Source organism: Pipra filicauda, unplaced genomic scaffold, assembly GCF_003945595.2.
Source record: "Pipra filicauda isolate LSUMZ 115617 unplaced genomic scaffold, ASM394559v2 scaffold827_size71456_pilon, whole genome shotgun sequence".
NCBI classification, from domain to species: domain Eukaryota; kingdom Metazoa; phylum Chordata; class Aves; order Passeriformes; family Pipridae; genus Pipra; species Pipra filicauda.
The window spans coordinates 40,317-59,073 of NW_024105006.1; the positions used below are offsets into that span (position 1 = coordinate 40,317).

The following is an 18,757-nucleotide window of genomic DNA, read 5'->3' on the forward strand; positions in this document are numbered from 1 at the left end:
TCCTTTCCCCTCAACCCCCCCCCTTCAACCCCAGCCCCCCCACCGACCGAGTGGGGCAGGGGGGGCATGCACGTTGGTCAGGGGGGATGGGGGGGAGGGGGAGCCCTTGGGGGGAACAGTGCAGTGGCAGCGTGTGGTGTGAAGGAGCATGGCTTGGGGGCTGGCAGCATGAGCATGGCAGCCGGGGGGGATGCTGGCTTTATGCCAGCGCCCATGGCTGCAGCTGAGACCATGCCATACAGAGCAGCAAGCAGTGCTGCTGGAGCCGAGGACCATTACAGAGCAGCGCCGACCCCTGGACCGTTACGGGGCGACCGCTACACGGTGGTTGCACAGTCAATGTGCAGAAGGAGAGTGGCACCGGAGGCACCGCCATGTTGCCCCTGCCGTGTGCCGGAAGTGAAGCCGCCACCCCCAGGTTCAGGCATTTCGCCGGGAAGGGGGGAGGATGACTGTGACGGACAAATAGACAGCGAGTCTATAGAGGACACAGAAGAGAATCTGCTAGCTCCCTTTAGCCAGGGCACTCCACTAACACCCTTTGGCTGCGCAGCGGCCATGAGACCGCTGCAGAACAACCACGCAGCAACATGGACGCAGCAAGCTTACTCCGGCCGTGAGGCGGAAGTGAAAGTGCCTCTTCCGTCACCACCAGTTCAACCAACTCACAACAAATGCACAACAGTTAAAGCATCACTGTGGCTCTCCTACCCAGAAACCAACCCACAGCCCTCACCAGCCTCAGAACAGCTTCTATGCCGAAGATGGCCTGATGGAGGAGGAAGAAGAGATATTGACTCCCTAGAAAGCTTAGCTGAGCTGTGGCAAACTGAATTCAGTGAGACAAGAGAACCAGAAAAAGGACAAGCAGTTTTGAATCCTGCAAAAGAGGAAGAACAGCAAACATGGCTACAGCTACTACTTCAGTTCGAGGAAGAAGATGTAGACTGGGAAAGCACACAGAACATCTGCCTACCCAAGCCCAGACCATCAGCAAAGTCAAAGCTACCAACGTTGAAGTGGACAGCACGTGTACTGACGGCGTTGCTGGCAATGACAGTGGTTGGTTTTGTACTGCGAGAATTTCAGCTGGGACAACACCATCCACCTCCTGACAGAACCAACAACCTAGAGGTAGCATTGCAAAACCCAGCAGACATACAGCTATCAACTACCATGTTTAATTTTCTAAGTCACAGAAGGACAACTTTACTAATTGACAGATGATCTGCTATTATAAAAAGTTCTTTTGTGTTACAGAGGGTAAGAATAATAATAAGAGGGGCCCCAAATCAAGTATTTACTTCTCACTATTTTAAAATGCTGTTAGACAATATGCCATACACAACATGGAAAGCCAAACTTAAACAAGTAGCAAACAAACAACCAGTTACAATTTCAACTGCAGAAACACATAACTCTTTATACACAGTCACTGCAAGAGCCTTGAGAAAGCAAAACAAACAAAACCTTCATACAACACAAGCCCAAAGATCAGGTAGACATTTAAATAGGAGAAATAGGCCTGGAGCCAGGGTTTTTTCCAAGCTTTAGTGAGCGGGTCAAGAACAGTGGAAAAGAAGAAGGGTCAAGCTGAGGAAGATGAGTTGAAGCCCCCTGCCCCATGGAGGACGATGGGAAGTACCCTCCGAAATGGGGAGCCAAGAGAAGCACCTCCCCAAGCTCCGCCTATACTCCACCTATTTTTAATATGTATTGATAGATGTTGTAATCACTTGAATATGCACTTAATCACATCTGAAGATTGTATAAAAATGCTGATTTTGTGTGAAGCCTTTGAGCAAGTTTGTCCAGCGCGAGCTGGCTTGCTCCCAACGTTGAATAAACAAATACCTTGCTGCTTAAAGATAAAAATTCTCTGAGCAGTTTCTTGGACCGATTTTTCGGATTCAGTATGCCTGAGAGCGTTGTCCAAACGCTCCTTGAGCTCTGGCAGCCTTGGGGCCGTGACCACTGCCCTGGGCAGCCCGTTCCAGTGCCCGACCACCCTCCGGGGAAAGCACCTTTTCCTAATGTCCAACCTAAGCCTCCGCTGACACAGCTCCGGCCGTTCCCTCGGCTCCTGTCCCTGGTCCCACAGAGCAGAAATGGTCGCTGCCCCTTGGCAGGAAGTTGCAGCCCCCCAGGAGATCTGACCTCAGTCTCCTCCAGGCTCAACAGCCCCAGTGACCTCAGACCTCAAGTGCAAGGTCCTGCACCTGGCTCAGGGCTTGGCTGGTGCCACCTGGCACAACATCAGCTTGCAAATTTTGCAACACAACAGGGAGGACCAAGAAGGCTTTGGCTAAGAGAGACTGTTTACAAGGGACTGGAGCGACAGACCAAGGGGCAATGGCTTGGCGCTGGCAGAGGGCAGGCTTAGATGGCATATGGGAAAGAAAGCCTTCCCGGGGAGAGTGGTGGGGCCCTGGCACAGGTTGTCCAGAGAAACTGTGGCTGCCCCATCCCTGCAAGTGTTCAGGGCCAGGTTGGACGCGGCTTGGAGCAAGCTGGTCTAGCGGAAGGTGTCCCTGCCCGTGGCAGAGGGGTGGTTGGAAGCAGATGAGCTTTCAGGTCCCTTCCTTCCAACACCAACTGCTCTAGGAGTCTAGGAGTCTTGAAAAACAGGAGACTTCTGCAGAAGCCAGGAGGTGAATAAAAACATTTGCCACTTAAACACAAAGTCTTGTTACCAAGGGGCATCACCCGATTCTGGGGACTACTCTCATGACTTCTCACCACTGGAAGCTGACATTGCTGAAAGCCATAGAAATTGACCTAAAATTGACCAAACAATCCGACAAAAGCTCCCTGATGGAAGGATCCTGGAGCAAGCATATCATCCCGGAGGCAATGACAGGGCAATTTCTGCGCCTCTGCCGTAAACCTGTCAGTTCTGGCCCTACCCTGGAGAGGTTTTTTTCGGCTCTCCATTCCATGGGAAGACAAGTGCGGACAAGAAGAACGGGGTTCTGTCCGCTCAGGGTCAAAAGTGCTTTAGGTCTGTGCTGTGATCTGTTGGAGTTGAGCTCCTGTCTAGAAAACGAGGGCTTTCGGGACTGCTCAGCATCTGGCTCCTCCCGTGGAATCAGATGTTCCAAGCAGGGAAGGGGATGTCCAAGAGGGGTTCTGCCCACTTGAACTTCTGAACTTGTGGAGCTCTCCTGGCGCTTCTGGGCGTAGTGATTCCGTGGATGTCAATTGGCTGTTCTGGAGAAAAGCTGGGGATTAAAAGAAGTAGTGAGAGAACCAGACTGAAAATGGGTGAAGGTGTTGCAGGAAGTGAGGCTGGGCAGCAAGAGCAGTGAGTGAGGGGAAAAAAGGATTTCAGGCAAGAAGGAAAAAGATCCCTGAAGAGGCTCAAGGCAGCTCTCCTCAGCTCCACGCTTCTAGTCTTACAGGCTGCCTTGCTTCCTCCTCCCGCTGTCCCGAGCTCCACTCTTAGCACTAGGAAGGTGCTCTTGCAAAGGGTGTAGTGCAGTCACGGTTGGCAGTGAGAAGCAACAAGTCACTGGTTGCTCAGTTGTCAGTTCCCAAGAGGTGCCGTTTGCCCGGAGACAGGGGGCCCAGTCAGCAGCACAGAAGGTCTCAGGTGGCCACGTCCTCCCTTTTGAAGCGGCCTCCACTTTGAAAAATGGCAGTGGCCTTCCGAGCCACCTCATCGGGACGTAGTGGGGGGCACAGAGCAGGCGTGTCGGGAAGCCTGTAAGCCCAGAGTATCTCAGCCAGTGGAGAAACGGGCAGGGAGCAGCGCTGCGGGCAAAGGGGCTAAAAGGGGGCTGCGACCTCCACTGAGCTGAGCCACCTCACTGCGGTTTGTCCAGTGAAGTCTCCCTTTTATTGCAATAAAAGTTTATTTTTTTTCGTCGGCTCCTCGATCTCCTGGCTATTTCTGTGTTTCCCACTGGCTGGAATTTCAGACGACCACAATCCCATGGTCTCTACAGCCCCGGCTGTCCCGGACCTTCCCATCTCCAACAATGTCGGTGGACAGAAATTGTGTGAACAATTTCAGTTGCATTTCTGAGACCTTCACCTTGGCATGGCTGGGTGCAGAGAGTAAAAAAATACTGCGCCACTAATATGGCTGCAGGCCTTGTGCCAAGGTGAAGGAGGAGTTGTTCTGGCAGGAAAACAAGTCTTATGGACACCTGCTGATATCCAATTAGTACTGTACACCACAGTATGTTTGCCTTATGTATCCAATGTAAGCTGGGGAAGAATCACATGTCTGTGTGTCACAGGCAGCATATGAGCTGTCTGTGCTCTAATAAAGCGGACATTTTTGCCAATCCTATTGATTTGAGTGCATTTCTGTCTGACCCCCTCCGTCGTTATCTGGCGCCCATTTAACAGGGAGTCCTACTTCGTCGAGTTCTGCAGGGACGCAAGGCGAACGGAAGGAGCTGAGGGAAGCAGTCGTGGGAGGTGATGCTGTCCCCGGCATCACGGAACAAAACCATGCGCATGGTACAGAGGAATCTCACCCTGGCCCGGTGAGTCGACCGAGGGAGAGAGCATGGGGCCCGCGGCATCCAAAGAGGATGAGGCCGCGGAAACGCTCCCCCGATATATATTCTCTCTAGGAGAGCCTGTTTCTGATGGAACCGCCCCTAAGGGGTTGATGGCATGGGTGAGAGCGAGGACTCTACTTCCCGCTGCTCGAACCGCCTTTCAGGTGTCCACAAGGGACGCTATAAAGGAATTGTTTTGGGACGAGATCTCTACGGGGTCAGGAGCCCCTAGAACGTGTACTCTGCTTTGGCGTCTGGCAGTTGGGTCGCTACAAGAGTTAAGTTCTGAGCGACGGGAACTCATAAAGGTTCGAACAGCTCTGTCGGGAGATGGCGGGACTACGGCCGGTCCCCGCCCCGTTCGGTCTGCTGTAGGGGGGATCCCCGTGCCTGCGGCTGCGAAGTTGCGAATGCTAGGACCCTTAGGAGCAGCGGGATCACCTCCGTTTAGCGCCGTGCATGTAGCAGCAGGATGTGTAGGGGCTGCAGGAACATCACTAGCGGCGGAGAATGAAGCTGGAGCCGTGCCAGCAGCACCGCTCTCTCCTGCGGCTGCGCAGTCGGCAGTGTCGCTCCTCACTGTGCCTGCTACTGCGCATGTGTCAACTGGACCGACACTGCTGGGAGCCTCCGCGTCCCTAGATGGCGCTGCATCGCTGGCGCCTGAAGCCACCATGCAACCCGGAAGAAAGCCACTGTGGATCGCTGCCATGGCAACAGACGCTGTTTTCGGAAAAAAAAAAAAAAATAAAAAGCAGAACCAGGTACGGTACATATGAAAGAAAGTAGCAGCTATTGTGCCTTGCATTAGAAGATGCTATATTAGCACAACGAGCAACACCGAAAAAGTGCCACTTCTCGTTGACAGGAGAGGCAGGCTAGAGAACTGCCTTTCCGTATTTTTGTTAACTCTCGTGTTAGTGTTGTGTGTCCAACGTTGTTGTGAGCTCACTGTATTGTTAACGGTACCGTGCTTGTGTGTGTGTGGAGAAGCGGCCATACGTTTGTTAGTAACTGTTAAAAGCCAGAGGTGAGAGTCCGGGAGAATTTCCTCCCGTTAGAGTGTCTCGGGTACACATAACAGCATAAAAATTCCCTTTAGGATTACTCAAACAGCTGCCAGAGTCCGGCGTGCGGGTGCTGAGGCCGCGCTCCAGGGCTGGGGGCTGCGCGCTGGGGCTGCCGCTGCGCCGGCTCGGCCGTGGGGGAGGCGGCGCTGGCAGCCACGGCAAAAGGCGGCAGGGGCACCTCGGCGGCAGAGGCACCTCAGCGACAGAGGCAACGCCGACAGCTACTTCTGCAGAGCCAGCCAGACTTCTGCGGGCATCCCCGGGAGCTGCACGGCGCACGGAGCAGCCCGGGGAACAGCAGCTCGGCGGTGACTGGCTTGCGGGGGAGTTGCCCCGCAGAATCCAGGCATGTCGGTAACTGAGAACAGAAAGCAGAATCTCTCTCTCTTTAGTCCTTCTGCTCACTTGTGGATAACTTAAAACTAAAAGATTGTGTTTTACTAAAAGTTAGCATGCAAGAAATTTTAAGAGTTTCCCAGAGAATGAATCTTTATATAAAAGCTTTAGTGAGTTGCCTTGGTTTTAGTCACATTTTACCCCTGTAAAGAACTTCTGCCCAAATTTCGTGTTCAGTCTTAGCAGGAGGAGACATAAGGTTCACACAATAGAGATCATTTGTTGCTTAGCAACTGGGTGGGACTCAAACCACCTCCAGCAGTTTCTCAGAACTAGGGAGAGAGTAGAACTTATACACCAAAAACTACAAATCTGCAAATAAGATAAATGGAAAGCTGGCAGGCTGAGGATTTCCTTGATTCTTAGGTAAAACATCTCTCTATCTTCCTGTTATAAACTGAGAAGTTATTGTGACAGTGGAAATCACATCTTTAGAATTGTATTTAAAAAGGTTTACTCAGCTGATTTTAACATTTGGATGTTAATTTACATTCCTGTCTGATATTATTTCTTTTCCTTGGTCAAGTTTAGTGAATTCATTATTTTTTCCTTTTTTTTTTCTTCTGTGTTTATGACAGAGTTGCAACTTTGAGTTGCATTTCATGTACTGTTTAAGCAATTGTTAATATTCTATTTATAACATAGCAGCAAGTACATTTTTTTTCAGATTTTAATATATATCTTCTGTCGTGGATTCGTACAGTATGTACAGAGCAGTTTGGTCAAACAAAACGTATTATATGTTTTTAAATGTTTTATAACTGCTGATATAGCATACAGCCTAATTGCTTTTCTAAAAACACTACTCAGGCACACACTATGCTGTGAAGTTTGACTTATCTCTCTTGGCACTGATGTTATGTCAACAGTTATACTACATGAATTTCAGATTATTTTTAAAATAACCTAACAAGATGCAAAATGTGTGTGTTTACTTTATACCAATAAAAGAGCAGATTGCTAAATTACACTTTCCAAAACTATTGATGCGTGAATTAGAACTTTTTATGCCCATTTGATTTATAAAGCAGAAATGTCTGGAGACCACATGATAATCTGTCAGGAAATCAGTAGAGATTGCAATAAAGCTGAGTTACTAGAGTCAGGTTGAATTTAGTAAAATTTTTCTAGTTTGCCTCCCAATATAACGATCTCAAAGCTAGATTTAGTTAGCTTTACATTCGGGAAATTAATTAAAACCTGTGAGTGATTTAGAATTTTAATATAACGGGTGTGGGTTTTACCTGTTCTGTGCTGTTGTTCCACAATTATGGAGTTACATGTTCTTACAACTAGTTATTTGTTTTCCTTTGTGCTGCTTATGTTGTGAATTTTGTTCTCTTACCGAAATTTCATAGATAAAAGAACTAAAAACACGAGGAGATGATGTAGATCACATCTAAGGAACTGGCTGCAAGCTGGAATCTGGCCTTCTATATCCTTCTGAACTGCACATGTAGCTTAAGGCTGAGTATTAAACAGAATGATCAAACAGTATTTTTTCACTGTCATAGACTTAAATGCGAACTTTTTCAAAAGATGAGCTTGACAATGACTATAATAACTTGATGGCACAATCAAGTGTGACAGATTCAGGCAGGGGAAGTGCATCTGTCAGTGCATCTACTGCTGAATCTTCTATGGGACTTGCTCATAATATGACCTCAACACAGACATCTGCAGTAAAACACATCCAATTTGGAAACCATGGGCAGCTTTTGCCAATATAAAAAATACCAACACCTGATGAGGGTTTCTTTCTCAGTGACTTAGCAAATAAGAACTGCTCTCTAGTAAGCAGCTATGAGTTTCAGACACTGGCTGGACATGGAGCAGAATCAACTGTTACAGAATGTCTCCTCAGGTCTGGGGAGAGTAATTTGGAAACAATGCAAGAAACGGATTATGACCAAATATCTGCAGAAGGCATAACAACAGAGACAGATTTTTCCTCACAGGAGACAACATATCGATGTCACCCTTTAGCTGTTGCTGCCAGTGCAAGTTACAGCCAATCTGCAACACCAGTAGAGATGTCTGAAAAAGAGATAATCTGTATGGAAACAAGCACAGATAGTTTGGCAGAGGTTATGCCAGAGGTGCTTTCATTCATATCTCACAAAGAATATGAATCCAAGGATGAAGACTTGTCTTCACTGAAGCATTATGAATTCAAACATACAGTGATGCAGAAATAATTAACCAATTAACCAGTAGTGCAATCAACTTAGAAAAAAAAAATATATTGGAAATTAAACATGGACAGATTGAAAGTTTACCTGACAATCCAGAAGCCAAAGTCCAAAGTGTAACTGAAGACAGCAGTGGAAAGGATTTTAAAGACATTAGTGTATCTCAGAATCCAAAGAAACCTACTAATATTGTAGCTTGTGAAGTTCAATGTGAGTTTAATACAAATCTGTGCCTGATGCATGAAGAAGTGGACAAAGATGAACTGCAGGAAGCCAGCACTGAGGTAGAACATACTCAGGAATCAAAAGCGCTCCTGCATTCTGGCAGCCAACTTGAACCAAACAGCCTTTGCCAAGGAGAAAAAAGTGAGAAAACAGAAATAGGTCTACCACTGAATGTACACAAACATTCAGCTGTTTGGAAAGCAGCTCCACTGCAGACTGCTTGTCACTGGTATCTAGGAAAGAGGAGGATTCTCTCCCCACAACTCATCCAGAGCTGCCAAAAGATCACACTCTGCGAAAAACCCCTTTTTTCTCCGTGTTGCCTGTGCAAATTGTGGAGCAGAGGAATGTCTGTTTAGATGCAGATTTAGAAGATGATTTCTTGACTGAGATAGGGCAGACGTGTCACTAAGGGGAAAGGAAGACAATGGAAAACTATAGAACTTTTAACATCCTGAGGCCTAAGGGTTGTCACTGTATACAACGATCTGTTTCTGTGCTGCTCATGTCACATCAGTGATGTTTGTGAAGATCAGGCAGACTGGTGTGGTTTGGGAACTCTACATCAGACATTAACTATTTTGTAGTGCTTGTATTTTTCTGTGTTTCATCTCAGTAGTGTTACAGTGGGTAGCAAGATTTATTTGGAATCATCATATGACAGAAACCTTTTGGCTTACGAGTCTTCCCAAAATTATATGTGGCTGTGCAATAACAATTTTTGAGGTAAAATTCTATATCATATCCAAACTAGAAAAACTTTGAAAGGGTGAATTGCTTGTCCACTTTGAAAACTACTACCAAGTTGCCAGACAATGCTATGTATTTGGTATAGGGGTCAGTGATTTAAGAATTTGTAAAACACTTTTGCAAGACAGAAACGGGGAGAGAACAGGTGACAACCCCCTCAGTTCATTTGCAAAAGTTGTTTCATGTGTTAAGGTCTTTTTTGTACACAGGTGTTTGTAGCTGCCTGAATGATGAATGAAACCTTGGAAAGAAAGAACAAGGTTGATGCTGTTTTCTGCAGGTAACAATGGTAACATCAGGAGCTGTTGTGGCTAACAGTTTCCTCAATATTGTTAGAACACAGTTTTTGGAGCACAATTCTTTTTGGTATTATAAGCATAGTTTTTCTTAGTCATATACACCTTTTTAGTGTTTTTTTTAAGCACATGAAATTAAGGATTTAAGAGAGTGTACGAACTTTAAAGTAAGTATTACAGGAGCACAATTTGTCAGCATTATGAGCACATTTTAGTGTTGTTAAGGCACAGTATTTTTAGTTTTGTTGGAGCACAATTTTTTAGTATGTTTAAGCATATGATTATAGAAGGTTAAGATCTTAGATTATTCACTGGGTACTGGTGGAGGAAAGTTTACCTGTTTGGTGGAGAAGCTTTAACACCATAAGGTACTAGAGAATTAGTATGGTTTCATTACTCATGAGACACAGGGAAATGAGATTCAAAAATATGTTTGTGTGATGTGTGTTTGAATGATGGTGGCCACCGTGTGAAAGAGAATGAATGAAAATGTATGCATGTATATGTGTGAATATTCACTTACACAAACACTTTTGGATAAACAAATACACCGATACCTTTCCATAAAATGGCAAGAAATCCTGAACAAACTCTCCGGGCTGCAATAGAATGGTATGCAAAGAGTGCAATAGAAACGGAAGATCCAGTGTTAATATACGATCATGTCATTGTGTTATTCAAGGGCCAAGGTGTGAAAAAGAATAACAGAAGACATATGGCCCAGAGTTTAATGGAGTTCCATTTCCAAGGATGTTCTGGACAGAGTGGAAGTTTTAAGAATAAACCCTATATTTAAAGAAGCACTTTTAGGCACACTTTGAGAGCACACATCTTAGGGTCAATAGGTTGTTGAGTTTATTGGTGATGGTGGTGTTGTTGTATGTTTGAGCTTATTGAGATGTTATGGATACAGTAAGGAATGTTACAGAAATGCAATTTAAATTGTTCAAACATCAACGGGGGATTTGTCGGTGGACAGAAATTGTGTGAACAATTTCAGTTGCATTTCTGAGACCTTCCCCTTGGCATGGCTGGGTGCAGAGAGTAAAAAATACTGCGTCACTAATATGGCTACAGGCCTTGTGCCAAGGTGAAGGAGGAGTTGTTCTGGCAGGAAAACAAGTCTTATGGACACCTGCTGATATCCAACTAGTACTGTACACCACAGTATGTTTGCCTTATGTATCCAATGTAACCTGGGGAAGAACCACATGTCTGTGTGTCGCAGGCAGCATATGAGCTGTCTGTCCTCTAATAAAGCGGACATTTTTGCCAATCCTGTTGATTTGTGTGCATTTCTGTCTGACCCCCTCCGCCGTTCCGTAGATATAGTTAACAGTTTTCTTCTGGTTACGGAAGAAAAGATTTTATTCCAACACCTGCCTGTGTCTGCCTGGAATGGGGAGGGAGTGCAGGGTGGCCCCAGCAAATGGCAGCAAGCAGATCCAGCAAGGCCCAAAGGGCACCAAGGGCACCCAAAGGGCACCCCGGGCCTGAGTCACTGCCAGAGGTGCAGGCTCTCACGCAGGGTCACTCCCCTGTCCCCTTCGCCTGGGGAAGCAGCCCTTTGGCGTGGCAGCCAGGACACATGGGTCCCGTGCAGGACTCGCGCAGACGGCCCCACGCCCAAAGCAGCCCTGAGCAGAGCCTGGGCACCATCCTGCCGCTCTGGGGCTTTGGAAGGCTGCTCCCAGTGAGCCCACCGTGTCCCCGGTCACCCCAGCGCAGCCCCAGACAGGGCTCCTCCGGGCTGCCCTGGGGCTGCATTGGACAGGGCCCATAAGGGAGAGGGAAGAATGCTCTGGCAACCACATGCGGGGCCTCACAGGAGCCCAGGGAGACGACATCCGTAGATCTCGGGGAGGTGACACTCGGAAGGTCTCGACCTCTGTCTTGGGGGGGATGGCGAGCCACTCAGGAGTTGATGGGTCAGGATCAAAGGGCGGGCAGGCTGGGAATGGGCACACTGCTGTGGGGGTTTGCTCCAGGCCTCCTGAGCAGGAGCAAGATGGGGAGGAGACCTCTACAGGCAGCTTGAAGCAGCCTCCAGGTCACAGTCCCTGCTTCTCGTGGAGACTTCAACTGCCCTGGCGGGAGCTGGAGAAGCAACACAGCCAAGCACCAAGAGTCCAGCAGGTTCCCGGAAAGCGGTGACGACAACTTCCTGGCCCAGGGGGCTGGAGCCTCTGACAAGCCAAAGGAACGCTGTGCTGCTCCACCTCTTCCTAACACACAGCAAAGACCTTGTTGGAGATGGGAAGGTGCGGGACAGCCGGGGCTGTAGAGACCATGGGATTGTGGTCGTCTGAAATTCCAGCCAGTGGGAAACACAGAAATAGCCAGGAGATCGAGGAGCCGACGAAAAAAAATAAACTTTTATTGCAATAAAAGGGAGACTTCACTGGACAAACCTCAGTGAGGTGGCTCAGCTCAGTGGAGGTCGCAGCCCCCTTTTAGCCCCTTTGAGTGGCGGTCTGAAAAATAAAAGCTAGACACGATCCCAGTATGGGGAACTGGAATAGTTTATTGAACACGAGAACACTATTGTAAAGGCATCTGGGGCTGTATGTTAATGAAGGGGCCAACCTATGTTAATTGGGGAGTTACACAAATTTTTACTGCAATTTCCAAATAGTTAATTTTTCTTCTAGTAGGATTACATGGGGGACAGAGGGATTACAGGGGTTTAGACATGGTTTGATACAATCATCTGAAACGTCCTTTCTGATTTCTGCTGGAGCCAAGCTTGATCCATGAGGTAGAACTTTAACAGGTCTTCTGAGAAGGGTCCAGCTCCTTCAGATCATGAGGTTTTTGTCAGCCCTTGTTTTCCTTTGCTGAAAGCTGGGTTTGGGTTCCCACACCTTTGCCCCTTTTTTTTTTATTTTTCTAAAAAACAAAAAACTTTGAAAAAACTTTGATCAAACGTTTGCTAATGCAAGGCAAAATACAAGGGAATACAAATATTACCATAAATGTTTTCTTTAACTAGAGTATTAAATTTATCATGCTAACTAAACATGTAATCTAAGTTTTGATTACTATTTTTTTCTGCAACTATCAATGCTTTGATGTATCGGTTCAGAGTGAGGTAATAACAAATTCTATAGCTGCATTTTAGAAGCAAATGTATTCTTAAATGGATCTAACATGAAATATTGCAGTCTTACTTTTAATACCACAAGTGAAATTAATTTTAACATGGAAGCTCCTTTTTCAAGGCAATGTACAGCCTTTTATATACCTGAGATGGAAAGTATGATTATGTAAAGGGATTGTGTGTCAGAATAGTTTGGGCCACAAGGTTTGGCATTATAAAGGCATGTGAAGGAATCATAGCTGTTTTAAGGCATTCTGCATATTGCTACATAAATTATTTTCTTAAACTTAGCACTAACATTAAAAGCATTAAACCAATCAAAAAGACTATTAGATACTTTTGGATATAGAAAAGTAAACAAGGAACAAAATGCAAGAAGGAAGAATTCCCAACAATGCTAAACTAAATAACTCTGGATTAATATAAAACTTGTTTAAACAACTTATTTCTATTATTTCTTATTAGAAATTACTCTTATAAAATCTTTTTTAAGCTATTCTCTAAAGATTCTGTTGACTTATAAGCGATTGATTTTGAACCAAACTTAATAACTTGATGACTTCAGGGTTCGTGTGCTCCTGACTTTTACCTGAAAGTGTTTTTTAGTGTTTGTTTTTGAAAACTTTTATTTAACCTAAAACATTTCTGCAAATGAAATTCTATTCAACTCAGGATGATATGTTTTCTGTTCTTTATCTAAGGGTGTTTGTGCATGTGTGAGGTAATGTGCATTTGTGTATAAATCAGAACATATTAATTATTGTATTTTCGCACGCATGCATACATTCACACATTCATACTCGATGGCCATCGAACACACATCATACAAACATACTTTTGGGTTTCATTTTACAGTGTCTTTTGGTTATGAACTGAGAAATTGGCGTTTTTTGTTTCTCACCCTTAGATTAGTAATATATGTTTTCTGTTTTTTATGATAGTATAACCTGTAAAAACATAAGCATATTTTACTTCATGTTTAATTTAAATTTCAAATACATATGAACATTCCTATAGTTCAAGGATAAAATATATACTTCTTCTATTTTTAAGGCAAATATATGTCTTTCTGCGTTAATTTGGCTTTTGGACTTAAGGAAAATTGTTATTGTGAGAACTTTAAAATTTTCAAAAATACAGCTATGCATACATTTAAAAACAATTTTGGCTATTAGCTATGGAAGGGTATCTTCATTCAGCAAAGGGTCTTTGCTTTCCTTCGCTTTTCCCTTTTTTTTTTCTTTTTTTGTTTTTGCGCAGGGGGACAATCTCTCCATTGGTAGCGTTTTGTTCGCCTTACTCACACTGTTAAACTGAAACAGTTAGATTAATAAACAAAAGGGTTTCTAAAAAAAGACCAGTTCTTAGTTTAGGCTGCAAAGAAAAAGGAAAAAAGTCAAGGAAGGGGGTTTTTGCTGCCTCGACTACTGCTGAAGTCGGCAGCTTTGTGTCTGCCCCACTCCGTTTGTCTCTCGGGTCCCTCTGTTCCTGGGTTTCTCTCGTGCTGCTGCCGCTGGGCTTCCGCTCGCTCCCTCCTTCGCCGACGGTCCCGCTCGGGCTCTTTCCTCCCTCGGACCTTTCCCGGAGCCCCCCAGGGATTCTGTGGGATCCTCTTCTCCGCTCACGCTCCATAGCCCCGGTTTTTGCATACCTCCTGCTCTGCTTGTCTTTGTTTTTCCCGGTGCCTCTTTCGATTCCGGGTCCTTCCTGCCTTCTGAGTGGTTCCCGCTGGGGTCCCGCTGCTGCTTCCGCCGGCGCGGGTCTCTCGATCTCGTTGTTTGCTGGGGCGCCGGAGGTGGTGGTCCTTCCTCAGGGACCTGCTCCTGGGTGTTGACCTCGCGCCTCTGGCCGCTGCTTGGCTGCTGCTGCTGAGCGCGGTAGCGGGCGGCGATACAGGAACTTGCCGAGGCAGCGCGGCAGTTCGCTGGCGCTGGCTTCCACCCTGACCCTGCCCGGGGTGGCTGCAGCGGCGGTGGCCATGGTTCTGTCTCACACGGCTCGCTCCGGGCAGCGTGTGTCGGGCTGCAGTGTGCTTGTGCGCTCCGCTCAGGGGCTGGGGCCCGTCCCGCGGAGCAGCTGCTGAGGTTTGTTGGAGACGGGAAGGTCCGGGACAGCCGGGGCTGTAGGGACCATGGGATTGTGGTCGTCTGAAATTCCAGCCAGTGGGAAACACAGAAATAGCCAGGAGATTGAGGAGCCGACGAAAAAAAAATAAACTTTTATTGCAATAAAAGGGAGACTTCACTGGACAAACCGCAGTGAGGTGGCTCAGCTCAGTGGAGGTCGCAGCCCCCTTTTAGCCCCTTTGAGTGGCGGTCTGAAAAATAAAAGCTAGACACGATCCCAGTATGGGGAACTGGAATAGTTTATTGAACACGAGAACACTATTGTAAAGGCATCTGGGGTTGTATGTTAATGAAGGGGACAACCTATGTTAATTGGGGAGTTACACAAATTTTTACTGCAATTTCCAAATAGTTAATTTTTCTTCTAGTAGGCCTTGAGCCTCTTCAGGGATCTTCTTCCTTCTTGCCTGAAATCCTTTTTTCCCCTCACTCACTGCTCTTGCTGCCCAGCCTCACTTCCTGCAACACCTTCACCCATTTTCAGTCTGGTTCTCTCACTACTTCTTTTAATCCCCAGCTTTTCTCCAGAACAGCCAATTGACATCCACGGAATCACTACGCCCAGAAGCGCCAGGAGAGCTCCACAAGTTCAGAAGTTCAAGTGGGCAGAACCCCTCTTGGACATCCCCTTCCCTGCTTGGAACATCTGATTCCACGGGAGGAGCCAGATGCTGAGCAGTCCCGAAAGCCCTCGTTTTCTAGACAGGAGCTCAACTCCAACAGATCACAGCACAGACCTAAAGCGCCTTTGACGCTGAGCGGACAGAACCCTGTTCTTCTTGTCCGCACTTGTCTTCCCATGGAATGGAGAGCCGAAAAAAACCTCTCCAGGGTAGGGCCAGAACTGACAGGTTTACGGCAGAGGCGCAGAAATTGCCCTGTCATTGCCTCCGGGATGATATGCTTGCTCCAGGATCCTTCCATCAGGGAGCTTTTGTCGGATTGTTTGGTCAATTTTAGGTCAATTTCTATGGCTTTCAGCAATGTCAGCTTCCAGTGGTGAGAAGTCATGAGAGTAGTCCCCAGAATCAGGTGATGCCCCTTGGTAACAAGACTTTGTGTTTAAGTGGCAAATGTTTTTATTCACCTCCTGGCTTCTGCAGAAGTCTCCTGTTTTTCAAGACTCCTAGACTCCTAGAGCAGTTGGTGTTGGAAGGAAGGGACCTGAAAGCTCATCTGCTTCCAACCACCCCTCTGCCACGGGCAGGGACACCTTCCGCTAGACCAGTGTCGTGGTTTGAACCTTGTTTTCCCCCAGAGGGCTGAGAAAAAGTGGTAGACCCCAAGGGGTGGAAACCCTTGGAAGTTTTGAAGTTCTGTCCAATGGGCGCTCCTGCAGAAATGTAAACATATCACAACCAGACCGGAAGAGATGAGTTGTAGTTTGGGTTGTAGTAGGAGAGGTGGCCATGTTGTGATCCACGAGGTAGGGGCTCTGTGCCCCTTGGGGCCTCTGGCCCCCTCCCAGCCCCGGCTGGGGGGCTGCAGGGACCTGGAACAGCATAAACTGGGCTAGGTGCCTGTAGTTATGCCGGAAGATGCTTTTCTCCATGGGCACAGAGCAGCAACTGACGCTGACCAGAGAAACGGTGGCAGAGAGCCAGGACTGATAAGACCTGAACTGAAGGAGCAGCAGAAACAACATGCAGCGCCGGAGAGAAGACTTCTGGAAAGGGAGGAGAAAGAGAGCCAGCAGCAGAGAGAGAGAGTTTGGGGTAAGACTGTACCAGCCCCTCAAACTCCTTTGAGACCTCCGAGAAAGGAGGAGTAGACGGACTCCTATTTTAGAGGAGCCTTGGAGGACAGCAGCACTAGAGAGAGAGAGAGAGAGGAGCTGAGAAGCTCAGAGACGTCCTGGAGCTGGACCGGGACGGCCAGATGGAATGCAGGGGGGAGTGACCTTGGCTCCCCCCCTCGCACTGCTGCCACGGTGGCAGCCTGAGAGACAGGGCACAGAGGCCCTGCAAAAGATACCAGACCGTCACGAAGACCCCCCTGTGTCTTCGTGATATGACGTGGTGAAACGACCTTGTCTGGGGTTACGAAGCCCACGGAAGAACCCTCAGTTGAGGCGATGGGGCCGAGGGAGGTTGGATATCTCCCTCGTTGAGTGCTGGCAGAAAGCCAGCTATCAGCTGCTGCATGTGGAGAAGACAGACAGACTGCTGCCTCAGAAGATGCTGCTGCTCAGAGACTGGAAGGGATCTATCCTTCTTTCCCTCCTAGACTTTTATTCGGAGGGGAGAAGAGATCTGATCCATTGTAAATACTATATGTCATAGTAGAGATAGTTGTGATCGTGTGTATAATGTGATATGGTATTTATATGTACAGTCATTGTAATATATTCCCTTTTCCCCCACTTTGAGTCTGGCATGTTCTGTCTGGAAAAACCCATCTCACATTGGGTTGAGATGTGGGAGGGGGGATGGACCTAGGGAATTGGATTTGGGGACTATCTCAAACCATGACAACCAGCTTGCTCCAAGCCGCGTCCAACCTGGCCCTGAACAATTCCAGGGATGGGGCAGCCACAGCTTCTCTGGACAACCTGTGCCAGGGCCCCACCACTCTCCCCGGGAAGGCTTTCTTTCCCATATGCCATCTAAGCCTGCCCTCTGCCAGCGCCAAGCCATTGCCCCTTGGTCTGTCGCTCCAGTCCCTTGGAAACAGTCTCTCTTAGCCAAAGCCTTCTTGGTCCTCCCTGTTGTGTTGCAAAATTTGCAAGCTGATGTTGTGCCAGGTGGCACCAGCCAAGCCCTGAGCCAGGTGCAGGACCTTGCACTTGAGGTCTGAGGTCACTGGGGCTGTTGAGCCTGGAGAAGAGGAGACTGAGGTCAGATCTCCTGGGGGGCTGCAGCTTCCTGCCAAGGGGCAGCGACCATTTCTGCTCTGTGGGACCAGGGACAGGAGCCGAGGGAACGGCCGGAGCTGTGTCAGCGGAGGCTTAGGTTGGACATTAGGAAAAGGTGCTTTCCCCGGAGGGTGGTCGGGCACTGGAACGGGCTGCCCAGGGCAGTGGTCACGGCCCCAAGGCTGCCAGAGCTCAAGGAGCGTTTGGACAACGCTCTCAGGCACACTGAATCCGAAAAATCGGTCCAAGAAACTGCTCAGAGAATTTTTATCTTTAAGCAGCAAGGTATTTGTTTATTCAACGTTGGGAGCAAGCCAGCTCGCGCTGGACAAACTTGCTCAAAGGCTTCACACAAAATCAGCATTTTTATACAGTCTTCAGATGTGATTAAGTGCATATTCAAGTGATTACAACATCTATCAATACATATTAAAAATAGGTGGAGTATAGGCGGAGCTTGGGGAGGTGCTTCTCTTGGCTCCCCATTTCGGAGGGTAGTTCCCATCTTCCTCCATGGGGCAGGGGGCTTCAACTCATCTTCCTCAGCTTGACCCTTCTTCTTTTCCATTGTTCTTGACCCGCTCACTGAAGCTTGGAAAAAACCCTGGCTCCAGGCCTATTTCTCCTATTTAAATGTCTACCTGATCCTGTTGTATTTCTAATTTATCACCTCTAGGCCTATTACCTGTTCCTGTACTATTCTCTTAAGCTTTGGTCCAGTAAGTAGAACAGAACGAGCACAGATCGTCTTGGATGTTGGGAGCTTGTTAGCAGGCCCAAATCTCTTAGTTAACTCTTTTGGGCCTAGCTTCCTATATCATTCCCCCCCTTTTGTTTAGAATTTACGAATTCCTTCGTCAAGTTCTAATGGATTTTGATAGGTATTCATCACAGCCCACATTATCTGCATCCTTCTAACCATGATGCTTGATTTGCACCATAGCCAAACAATTAGGACCAGTAGTAGAATAATGCCAGCTCCTAATACCAATATTGGATGTATCAAATAGTGAAACACTTGTGATGCTGTAGGGGAGTATCCTGTAAAGATATCCCACCAGTGATGTTCTCCCACTTTTTCCACTTTGGTTAGAACAGTTTTTATGCTCTCAGTGTCATGTTCTACTTGCCAGAGCATTCGTCTAGTCGTTCTGTTTACTTCCTGGACCAGTTTTTCTAAATCAGGATGTTTAAGCATTGCTTTAAAAAGATTAATGTTCATTCCTCTCTGCAA

At 47.2% G+C, this 18,757-nt stretch overlaps 1 protein-coding gene and 1 long non-coding RNA gene across 2 annotated transcripts in view; both read left to right on the forward strand.

The window, feature by feature from the left end:
* LOC113999735 overlaps window positions 1-18,757 on the forward strand; it is a 29,677-nt gene that overhangs the window by 4,433 nt on the left and 6,487 nt on the right. The gene's annotated exons all lie outside the window — the stretch shown is intronic.
* Window positions 4,319-6,948, forward strand: LOC120325100. Its single transcript, XR_005566920.1, has 2 exons — window positions 4,319-5,278; window positions 5,617-6,948. It is a non-coding gene; the product is annotated as an uncharacterized LOC120325100 (long non-coding RNA).